The sequence below is a fragment of the Dasypus novemcinctus genome, chromosome 4 (assembly GCF_030445035.2).
Source record: "Dasypus novemcinctus isolate mDasNov1 chromosome 4, mDasNov1.1.hap2, whole genome shotgun sequence".
NCBI lineage: Eukaryota > Metazoa > Chordata > Mammalia > Cingulata > Dasypodidae > Dasypus > Dasypus novemcinctus.
The window spans coordinates 91,954,041-91,967,228 of NC_080676.1; positions in this window are offsets into that span (position 1 = coordinate 91,954,041).

Consider the following 13,188-nt stretch of genomic DNA (forward strand, 5'->3'; position numbering starts at 1 on the left):
AAAATGAGCAGACACAGAGAGTACACAGAGAACGACACACTGAGCAGATAGCACAAATGACAGGGAGAAGGGAGAAATAAATAAATAAAATAAATCTTTCAAAAACAAAAATAAAATAGAAAAAGAAATCTGATTTTTTTTAAAAAGTAAGCAAGTTAATAATAATAATAATAACAATAATGTGGAAGCCACATGAAATATGTCTATAAACCAGTTAGGGCTCAAAGACCATGTATTTGAAAACTCTGGTGTTCATGACACCTTCCCTCTGCTAAATTCACCTTTCATAAAGAGAGGAAGGATAGTATCTTCTCAGGACAGATACTTTGCAAACTTTTTGATTGTGCATTAAAAAAATGTGGAGAAACACTCTTAGTGCACGTGCATGCGTGCATCTGCACACATACATTATACATTCCATATGCATCCCGCATGTGCCTTGTGTGTATTATAGGCACAAGATGCAACTAGGATGAGGCCCATCATTAATAATATGGATATAAGTCTACACTTCAAATGAATCTTTTCATAATTTAATTTTTTAAATGAGCTTTATTCCAGATATGATTAGATTCCTGTTCTACCACTTATTGTAGCCAATGATGAGGATGCTGAATTAATAGAGGCATCACAGGAAACTTTTTCATTTTTAAATAAATGATTTAATTAAATAAATTTCATTTTAAATAAATGAAAAAATTCATTTTTAAATTTTATTAGCATATTAAATATTCATAAAGCCTTATGTCTTCCTAATTTTTAGATTTAAAAACTAGAAATATGAGTTCTTAAATTTTCTCTCAACACCCTGATTGGTTTGTATCACCTCAATTTTGTACATGCTCTACTTTGGACACATTTGCCCAAGATTGCACAATCTCTTTGGCTAGGTAATATCTTGAATATAATAGTTCACATTTGTATATAGTTTTGTTGAAGCCCATGTGGTACCTATTAAGTATTATCTCACTTCAAAAGACTACATTTTAAAGTTTGGTTTATGGTTTTTCACTAACTATTAATTTAACTAAAAGATAGGTATATCCTATTAGTGCTTGAAGACTAGGGAAATTTTTATTAGTTAATCATGTGATCAAGAGTATTTTCTTGGTAATTACAGTAGCAAAACCTGAGTTTCTATAAAATGAGATTTAGAATGCTTTAATTTGTGCTGAGTTGAAAGAAAGGAAACAAACGTTGGAGCGATTTTGGTTTGAAATGTGTAAAAAGATGCAGAGAATAATTCTTCTCTTGGTTTCAGGACAGTTATGATTATGACTCCTCATACATAAAAATGAGCGTATGCCCTGAAGTATGTCGTTACACTAAATAACTACTTATATTTAAAATTCACAATTTGTTGGCAATCTAATTAAGTGAAAATAAAACTTTTATTCTGTATTATAGATAAAAGAGTTAGAAATTTCACAATATTCTTGTCCTTATGAGAAGGTGAATATAAAACTGCTTAAACACTGCTTACACTTTCCCTTCTGCAATCTACTTCTTAAGTAATGGGTGATTTTTTGATATCAGAAATCACTTGATATTTTCCTGCATGGTTCCTGGTTGTAATCAGAATTTTTGACTTATTTTTTTGTGGGGCTTAATTTCACTTATGCTCTAGGAAGACAAAATCATCAAGAGGGAAGATATTACAGGGATTCTTATTTTTCACTTCACATATTTAGGTATTATTTGAATACTATTACATTTGTGATGAAGGAAATATATAATAAATATATATACATATATAATAACAATAAGCAAAAACTAATATTTATTTGTTTATTGAGTACTTCTTATATACCAGTCACTTCTCTAAACCCTATGCATTTATTCTTGTGCTTAGCCCTGTATGCTCCTGAGCAATTTCCTTAGCTATTCTGTGCCTAAAATATCTCACATGTTCAAAGGAATGTCAACTATATCTGTTCTAGGATGTGGTTGCAAAGATTAATATATCAAATGTAATATATCAGAAAGGTCATGAAGGAAGCTGTTTCCCCAGGATTTTCCTGGCTCACTCTTTCAAATTCAATTATCCAAATGAAAATCATCACATTGATTCCACTATTTAATTAGAGCACTATATGGAAATTAAAAGCATGTTATTATATGAGTATTTTTAAATAATTTTTCTTTTTGTATTTTTAAGGGAGCTTTAGATTACATAAATGTTACATCAAAAATAAAAGGGATTTCCATATACCCTGCCCTCTCCCCCTCCCACACTTTCCCCATTAACATCTTTCATTAGTGTGTTACATTTGTTACAGTTGATGAACACATATTGAAAGCATTGCTACTAAACATGGTCTATAGTTTACATTATGTTTTACACTTTGCACCACACATTTTTATAGGTTTTGACAAAATGGACACTGCCCAACCCAAGAAGCAGAGGGTATCTTCAACTATAAGCAAGAGAGTTTCTTACATGAGTATTTTTTTAAGATTTATTTTTTATTTATCTCTCCTCTTCCCCCCGCCCTCCCCCTTCCATTGTTTGCTCTGTGTCCATTTGCTGTGTGTTCTTCTGTGTCAGCTTGCATTCTTGTCAGTGGCACCGGGAATCTATTTCTCTTTTTGTTGCATCATCTTACTGCATCAGTTCTCCGTATATGTGGCACCACTCCTGGGCAGGCTGTGCTTTTTACCAGTGGGGCGGCTTTCCTTGCAGGACACACTCCTTGCATTAAGGCTCCCCTACGCAGGGGACACCCCTGCATGACATGGCACTCCTTGCATGCATCAGCACTGCGTGTGGGCCAGCTCACCACACAGGTCAGGAGGCCCTGGGTTTGAACCATGGACCTCTCATATGATAGGCAGACACTCTATCAGTTGAGCCAAGTCTGCTTCCCTATGAGTATTTTTTTAAAGTCCATATTTTTATTTACTAAAATTAAGATTTTTGTGAAAAAAAAATTGATTGCCAAGACAACAATAGTACTATTTAAATGTATGGGAGGGATCCGAAGAGAAAAATAGGAAAAAAGCCCAATAAAAGGACATCATATTGCATTTCTAAAAAATTCTTTGGAGAATCTGAAATGTTAAAAATCAGTGATATTGTTGTGCTTATTCTGTGCCCTTCAGAAAGTTTCCTTCTTGTGGTTTTGGCTCTGACTCTTAGAGATGGACAAAGAAAGGGTAATATTTATAATCTCTGGATTCGATTGTTCACTTGCTATAACTGAGAAAATTTAGCATCTAGTACTTATGTATGGCTTTTTGCTTAAAGAAACAATCTCTTGATTTTTAGCTTTTTTTTTCCCCCTTTCTATTGTTGCCTTTTGCTTTGGACAAGGAAATGGGAGAGTTCACATGTCATAATATTATTCTGAGTTACTAACATCAAAAACTGACTCTGGCTGATGTAAGCACCAAGAGAATGTTCTGGAAAGCTATGGAACCAATAGAATTAAAAGGAGACTGGCAAACTAGTCTTAGGTAGGGGTCAAGGATCAAAAGATCCCTGGGGGCTAGAGAGGCAAAGGTAATCTACCAGAAGCAGTCCGATCTGAATTCTACTGTGAGCAATGAGCCCCCAACCATTCCCGGCATCATTCTCCCAAGACTCAAAGAAGCATTCACTTTTCTAAGCCTTTGTACAAGTCCAATGTGACCCACTCCTCTGTCCATTCAAGGGCAAGGAATGGAAGGAACGTCATGTCCCTTGAAGATTACATACAATTAAAAATTCTCCCAAAGCAAAATTAGGATGCTATTCAGAAATGGGATTGAATATTTTTCCATCAAAAAGGTTACAAGTGTCCAGTGTACATACTTAAGTAGGGAGAGAAGTTGGTTAAGCCTTAACCAGAACTGATCAAAAGTTACATATTATAGTGGAATGAGCATTCATTGGTTTGAGAAAATGGGTAGAGGTCAAATCATAACCTATCCATATTATAGATAACAAAGAGGAATTTGACATCTCTAAGCCTTCTTCTTCATCTATAATTATTATCATTACAGCTGTTCTGAGAATTAGCAGTACCCAACTGGCACACAATAGAGACTCGGAAAATGATAGCAATGTGCAAAGATGCCAGGATCCCCTCTGCCATATCATCCAATATGCAGTGCCAAGTTCCAACCCTGTCACTAGTTCCTCTAAAGTAATATCCAGTGATGGTCTGTACTCATGAGCCAGTAAAACCTGGAACACTTCCACAACTTATTATAAAATACTACAAACTAGCCTTTTTTAGGTCAATATTCTTCTCTCTACCAATTCTGAGAAATCCATTGTTCATCAGTTAAATTCTTAGCAGAATCCATTATGATCATCCCAGAATTTCTATTTTCTCTCTGAATTAGTTGTCTGACCAACAATTGTCTTGGGAAAAGTAAGAATTTGCTATGTCATTAACTCTTACCACTTTCATTGTAAACCTTCTCTTATTTATTGCATTTCACATCTCGATTAATGCATTATTATATTATTTTGAGGAGAAGAGATTTTTAAAAACTAAGAACCCAGTTGTTGGAAAAGTGGCCTAAAAACTGAATTCTTCAGGGTAACAACAGTGCAGACATTGGTGACTTGAGTACTGATGGAAAAGTAAATGCGTATAACCTAACCATGGGTTTCAAAGAAAAGATTGATTTGATGAGCTTGCCCATCCTTAGGTTAGTTAACTTTCTAGTTTGTAAGTGCATCCACATGACTTTTCTTTAAGAGCCACTGACTGTCTGACCCCTTTGACTGAACAGATGAACCTCCCCAAGCACTGGGACCCCCAGCTCTGCTGCAGGCTTGTCTGGCCCCAGAAGCAGTGGCTAGTGCTTAATGAAACAATCTGTTCTTGGTGTAGTTATTACGTAAACCAGCAAATAAGCTTATACTATAATATTAAAATGGATGTATTGAGAAACTGTAGGGGTTTTTAAAAAATCCACTTATTACATGATTGTCTCAATTATATGCAATTAGCAAAGAAATATACTCACATAAAACTCAGGCAATCACTTTAATGGAAAGTGATAATTAAAGTTTACAAGGAAGTCAACATAATCTTTTGTAATCCTATGATCCCTTAAATAGGTGTCAATTATCTGCAGTTTGCATAAACATAAGATAGGTTAATGCAAGTATTTTTTTTTATTTATAAAACTAAAGGTAACATTTGTTTTACAACCACTTAGCAGATTAAATCAAGCAGCAAATCTTTTCCTTTCATTTGGAGAGTTGTTTTGTGTGCTAATATGCTAATTTGTGTTACAAATAAATATTGCTTAATTTAGAAAGTAAGCAACACACTGAACTGATTAGTTTACAGTGTAGCCATATTATCTTATTTGCTTGTGAAAAGATTGGCTAAATATAAACTATAAACGACATTCTGCTCTGTGTGATGTTACACATTACCCAGTTATTTTGCATTTTAAAAGGATTCATTTTAGACAGATGATAATGCTAGTTTTATTTTTTGTTTAATAATAATAGGTTGATCAGTAAAAGATAAAAATACCCAATTAGTTAGAAAAACTTACATACACATTGCTGAAATGTTATACTACTGGTTTCTACTTTCTCTATTTTTTTAAAACTTTTATAACTACCTGATTTCCCATTAAGCTGTACATTCCAAGAACATAAAGACTATGCCTCTTATCTGTTATTTATAATATTCCAGGAAATTTGCACAGAGCCTAAGACTCAGTAGATGCTCATTTATTTAGTGTTGAAAATTATCTAGTGTAATCCATGGCTTTCTTGTATCATCCCCTATGCCCTCACAATCGTTAATCACTCGTTCAAATCTTTTATTCCCAGTTTTTTGGGTCCCTATGGTTGATATAATCCCTATTATAAAACAAAGTCTCTTATTTCCAGTGCAACAGACACTCTAATTGTTTTGGGAAAATGTACTTTAGAAACAATAAAAAATGATAAGTGGACAATTTATGGTACACAGGAGGAAGAAATCAGTGTTGTCCAACTCAGCGAAGACCTCAAAGAGTTGACAGTGTTGCTGAGATGGGAAGGACAACTTGGCTTTACCTAGATGTTTCATTTGGTGATGATCATGAACACACTACAAGCAATCATCCATAGGAGAAAGTAAATCCTGTGTGTGTCTCTGTGAGTGTCTGTATTTGTGGGTATATCAGCGTAAAAGACTGTGACTCCTTCTCTATGTGTTTCTAGTGTGGTGAGTCAAGTGAGAGGCACTAAAGAAAGGAATCTCTAGTAAAGGTAGGGTAGCACTCATCTCTCGATTATGACCACCCTCTTACCTACTTAAACAGTGGACTGCTGCTTTTAATTTCCTTCTTCCAGGCCTCATATTAATTGAAGGCTTCCTGATTGTCAAAGATAATGGACAGATTGCTCACCAGGCAAGATAAACCCTGACCATCACTCTCTGACCACCACCTACTGAATCTGGCCAAACTCCATTGGTAGGCCCAGAAAAGTAGTGATATCCTGGTCCTTTCACACTAACTGACAGGTGGCTAGACTATATCCAGCCCTGGAGGCCCTGGAAGTAGGCCCAGAAAAGTGTAAAAGAGATCAGAGGGAGTAGGTTGACTTTTCCTCTATTTTTTGAGCTTAAGCCAATGTTCATGGCACAAACTCTTAAATCATCAGTGATCAAGCCCAGAACAACTCTGAGTAAACCAGAACAAAAACTGAACAATTATTCATAAGAATCAAATACACTATTCCAAATTGTTAACATTTCTTTGGGATGATAATCAATTACCTGGTGTCCTTGTGGTTTCCTACCAATTGGAAATATAAACCCAAGAATCCTGGTGCATAGCTGGTACCAAAGGCTGAAACAGAGCTAGCTATAGCTTCGTCTATGAATTGAATACACAGAGCTGCAGAGTTGACATCTTAATTCACATAGGCTTTCTTAGGTGAGGATGTTATTTGAGAAAGAAAGGACCTATTGCAACAGAGCTTTGCTTGCACTCATTTGGTCCTGGTCACAGGCAGATCCAAGAGATGGAGGGTAACCGAGAAAAGAGTGGCTTAAATGTTAATGTGGTGGTTTCTCCCTGTGATAAAAGTTCTGCTGTCTGTCAGACTTTCTTTATCTTCACCTAAGAGACTAGTCATGCTGTTTTTGTCTCCCCTCTATGGCACTGATTTTCAACTCAGGGTACTCTGGCTTCCTGGCAGACATCTGGCAATGTCTGGAGATACTTTTGTTTGCCAACTGTAGGTAGGGGGTGCTCCTGACATCCAGAGGTACAGGCCAATGATGCTGCTTAATATCCTACAATGTGCAACAAATAATTACCCAGCTGAAATGTCAGTAGGGCTGAGACTGAGAAACTCAGTTCTTTGGAAATGAGAGGAAAGGGATATAGGCACTTCCCCTACATGGACTTATCATAACATAATATTGATAAAATTTATTCTGTACTGTAACATTGCCATAGCCACAAAAAACAGAAATTTAGAACTACTCTTAAGGTAGTTATCTTGCTAGAATATTTGAGTTTTAGAGAGTATAAAATAAATAGTGTGGAGATTACCACAGTAGCAATAAGGAGGATGCTATAAAGCCAAGGCTTAGACCCTGAAAGGTTTCTACATTTTTCCAGTTTCCTCTTCATCCAAAATAAGAATCCTCAACTGAAAATATTGACAGTAGTGATTCCTGTCAAAAAATGTATGAGGATAATGTGAAGCAACCAAACCATAGAATTGGATGGAAGTACAAAAGGATACAATCACTTTAGAAAGAATCTAACAGTTTCTTACAAAAATAAATACATACCTATTCTATGACACATTAATTCCATTCCGAGGTATTTACTTGAGAAGTGAAGTCATATGTACACAGAAAGACCTGTATAAGAATATTCATAGGAGCTTTTTTATAATAGCCAAAAATTAGAATACATCAACAAGAGAATGGATAAATAAACTATGGTGTATACACACAATAAAATACATGTGAGCAATAAAAAGGAAATTAATGACATGAATGAATCCAAAAGCATAATGCTGAATGTAAGTACTTTAAGCAAAAGAACATGGGTTATCAAATAGGTAGCTGCATACCAAAGTTCGTAGCAGAATTATTCACAATAGCCAAAAGCTAGAAAAACCCCAGGTGTCCATGAATTGATGAGTGGATAAACAAATTGTGGAGTACACACACAATGGAATATTATGCAGTAGTAAGAAGAAATGAACTTGTGAAACATGACAATATGTATGAAATGGAGGACATTATGTTGAGTGAAGCAAGCCAGACACAAAAGGACAAATACTGTATGAATGCCCCATTATGAACTAAATATGTTATGTGAAATAGAAATATATTACATGAAATATGAATACTGGTAAAATTGCATATATAAAACCATTTTTCTTTGAAGCTGAACAAATGTATATTAATACTACAAAATGTTAATATCGGACAAAAAAACAACAACCACACTATACTACATGAAGGAGAGCAGAGAGAGTACTACATATTCTATGATTCCATTTATATAAAATATAAATCAACTTATAAAGATGAAATTAGATTAGTGGTCATGTAGGACTGAGGAAGGAATGCTGCAGGGTGTGCAGTCTTCCTTTTTGAAGTAATGTAATTGTTCTAAAATTTTTGAGATGATGAATATACAACATTGTTATCATACTCAAAGATACTGATTATATGCTTTGTATAGATCATATGGTATGTGGATATATCTCAGTAAAACTCCTTAATAAACAAATAAGTAATTGTTCAAGAATAATCAGAAATAGCAGCTATATACAGCAGAGACAAGTGAGAGATTAAGAGGTGAGGAATTTTCTTGTTTTTCTGTTTCTTGTTTATTATTATTGAAATAATGAAAATGCTTTAATAATGATTGAAAGATGAACACACAACTATGTGATTATACAAAATGCTATTGATTGTGCACTTTGGATAGATTGTATTCTTTATTAATATGTATCAGTAAAATTGATTTGTTTTTAAAAAAAGACTTTCATGATTCCATTCTATGAAGTTCTAGGACAGTCTAAACTAATCTGTAGTAAAAAAAAAAATCTCTAGGGAAAGAAAAAGGAAAATTATTCACTGAGAAGGGGTACAGGGGACTTTCTTGAGTAAAGGTAATATTCTACGTGTTGAGAGTTTGTGTTACACAGATGCATGGCTTTTTCAAAACTCAAATGGTATAGTTAATATTTATGCATTTTGCTATGCATTTACCTTGAAAAACAGAACCGGAAACAGTTATTGAACTCTATTTAATAATATGCATCATGCTGAAGCATTTAGGGGTAAAGTCTGATATCTGCAACTTATTTTGAAATGAGCCAAAAAGAGATGTATGGATAGAGGGATGGACTGATAGATACGTGGTAAAGCAAGTAGAGCAAGTGCTAATTACTTTTCTAGGTGGTGAGTAAACAGACATTCACTTACAATTCTTTTAAAATTTCTGTATGTTTTAAATTTTCAAGATAAAATGATGGTAAAGTATGAGACACAAGCACTGTAGACAAGGAAGCCTACTCCACTAAGTCCAAGCTGCCAGACCTCTGAAAGCTGCAGAAATGACAGAGTAACAGCTGTGCTGGCTGGTCCTGGGTGCTCTGCCCTAGCACAAAAGGGATTGACTTGCTTGCTATGGTTCTCTCTGAGCCCTTGAGGATTCTGCCTCAGAGATTATGGATGTATCTCTCATAACCACATCATATCCAGCAGTTATACCATGTGAAGAATGAGAATGTATACCATATAATGAGATAATGATACAGGGTTATATTGTTTGAATTTTTTGTTTTTCTTTTACAGGAGGTACAGGTGATAGACCCGGGACCTCATACATGTGAAGCAGGTGCTCAACGACTGAGCTACACCTGCTCCAAGGATATGGTTTTGATCCAAAGTACAAAAAATAGAAATTATTTACTTGTCAGAACTTCTCTATACCAAAATCTTTACCACACCATTGATTCTTTTTTAATAAAATTTTGTTGAACTATATCATACATGCATGCACATATAGTAAGTATACAGTGAAAATTGTGACCTTAAAAAACAAACACACATATCATCATACAAGGCTTACCATATATCACTCCACCACCAACACCCTGCACTGTTGTGAAATATTTGTTCCAGCTATGATCTAACTATAGCCCATATCTTACATTTGATGCATTCCCCCCAATCCACCTGATTAAGACCTTGTATGAGTATTATATATTTTTTATAGTTCATGGAATAATGTTCTCATATTTATTCTTTTAACCACAGTCTTTTTCCCACCACTGGATTCCCAAGCTTTGTACAATTCATTCAAAGTATCCAGCCAGGGGCTCTCATTTACATCACAGAGTTATGCTGTTATCACTTCAGTCAATTTTAGAAAATTTTCTTTCAATAGATATTTATGTCCACAGATTATCCCTTTCAGTCACAATTACATTCATAAATCAGCAGTGTTATTTACACTCATTATAAAGCATTACTCTCAACTCTATTAATTTCACATTTTTTACAATCAACCTTAATAATGCTACCCACATTAAGCACCAGCTCCCATTCTCAACCCAGATTCTATTTCCTAGAATTCTATACTTTAGAGTTTACCTCCATGAGTTTACTCATCATATTTAGTTCATATTAGTGAGATCATACAATATTTGTCATTTTCTGTCTTGCTTATTTTATTTAATATGATATCCTTTAGGTTCATCCACATTGTCATATGCATCCTAATTTCATTTCTTCTTACAGTTAATAGTATTCCATTGTCTTTATATACCACATTTTGTTTATTCATTCATCGGTTAAGGGACAATTGTACTGGCTCCAGATTTTAGCAATTGTGAATAATGCTGCTATGAACATTGGTGTGCAAATGCCAGTCCATGTACTTGCTTTCATTTCTTCTGAATATATTCCTAGTAATGGGACTGCAGGAATATGTGGCAGTTTTATATTCAGCTTCTTGAAATACTGCCAAACTATCTTCCACAGAAGCTGCATCCTTCTACATTCCCACGAACAGTGAAAGAGTGTTTCTGTTTCTCAACATCTTTCCAGTACTTGTAGTTTTCTTTTTTTAATTTTAAATAATGGCCATTACATAAGTTGTGAAATAGTATCTCATTGTAGTTTTGATTGGCATTTCCCTAATAGCTAATGATATTGAGCATTTTTTCATGCACTTTTCAACCAATTGTATTTCCTCGGTGAAGAAATACCTATTCAAATCTCTTGTCCTTTTTTTATTGGGTTGTTTGTCTTTTTATCATTGAGTTGTATGATCTCTTTATATAACATGGATATCAAATCCTTACCTGATATGTGGTTTCCAAATATTTTCTCCCATTGAGTAGACTGCCTTTTTACTTTCTTGAAAACTCTTTTGAAGCACAGAGTGTTTTTCCCATTTATCTGTTTTTTCTTTCATTGCTCCTGCTTTGGGGGTAAGGTTTAAGAAACTACCACCTATCACAAGCTCTTGAAGATGTTTTCTGACATTATCTTCTAGAAGTTTAATGGTTATAGCTTTTATACTTAGGTTGTGGATCCATTTTGAGCTAAATTTTGTATAAGTGTGAGATAGGGATACTCTTTCTTTCTTTTGAATGTAGCTACCCAGTTATCCCTGCACCATTTGTTGAATAGACCGTTCTGGTCCCGCCGGGTGAGGTTGACAGACTTGTCAAAAATGACTTCACTGGAGATGTGTGGTTCTATTTCTGAGTTCTCAATAAGTTCCATTGGCCAATATGTCTATCTTTATGTCAGTCCCATGCTGTCACTATCATTGCACCTAGGTAATATGTTTTAAAGTCAGGAAGTGAGAGACCTCCAACTTCGTTCTTCTTTTTAAAGACATTTTTGGCTATTCAGGGCCCCTTACCCTTGCAAATAAATTTGATAATTGGTTTTTCCATTTCTGCAATAAAGGCTGTTGGGATTTCTATTGAGATTGCATTGAGTCTGTAACTTAGAGTAAAATTGACAATTTAACAATATTTAGCTTATAATTCATGAACATGGAATATCTTTCCATTTAGTTAGGTCTTTGGTTTCTTTTAGTGATATTTTATAGTTTTCTGAATATAGGTCCTTTATGTCCTTGGTTAAGTTTATTCCTAAATATTTGATTCTTTTATTCACTATTGTAAATGAATTTTTTTCTGACTTCCTCCTCAGATTGCTCGTCAGTAATGTATGGAAATGTTATTTATTTTTGTGTATTAATCTTATATCCTGCCACTTTTCTGAACTCCTCTATTGATTCTAGTTACTTTGTTGTGGATTTTATGGGATTTTCTAGATTTATGATCATATTATCAGTGAATAGCTACAGTTTTTCTTATTATTATTCTATTTGTGTTTTTTGTCCTTCCCTGATTGCTCTAGCTAGAACTTCTAGCACAATATTGAATAACAATGAGACAGTGGGCATCCTTGTCTTGCTCCTGATCTCAGCAAGAAAGCTTTCAGTCTTTCAACATTGAATACTATGCTAGCTGTGGGTTTTTCTTATATGCACTTTACCATTTTGGCAAAGTTTCCCTCTATTCCTATCTTTTGGACTGTTTTTATCAGCAAAGGTGGCTGTATTTTGTCAAATGTCTTTTCTGCATCAATTGAAATGATCATAATTTTTCTTCTTCAATTTATTTATGTGGTTTATTACATTAATTGGTTTTCTAGTATTGAAGCATCCTTTCATACATGGGTTAAAACCCACTTAATTGTGGTGTGTAATTCTTTTAATGTGCTTTTGGATTCTGTGTGCAAGTATTTTGTTGAGGATTTTTGCATCTATATTCATTAGTTTTTTTGTGTGTTTTTTTTTTTTTGATTATATCTTTTTCTTGTTTTGGTTTTAGGGTGATATTTACTTCATAGAGGAGGTTAGTAGGTTTCATTCCTGTTGAGTTTTTTTTTGGAATAGTTTGAACAAGATTGGTGTTAGACCATCTTTGAATGATTGATAGAATTAACTTGTGAAGCCATCTGGTCCTAAGCTTTATATTTTGGGGAGATTTGGGGTGACTGTTTCAATCTCTTTATTTGTGATTGGTTTATTGAGATCTTCTATTTCTTCTAGGGTCAATATAAAGTATTTGTGTGTTTTTAGGAATTTGTCCTTTTCATCTATGTTGTCTAGTTTGTTGGCATACAGTTGTTCATAGTAACCTCTTATTATCTCATTTCTGTAGTGTCAGTAGTA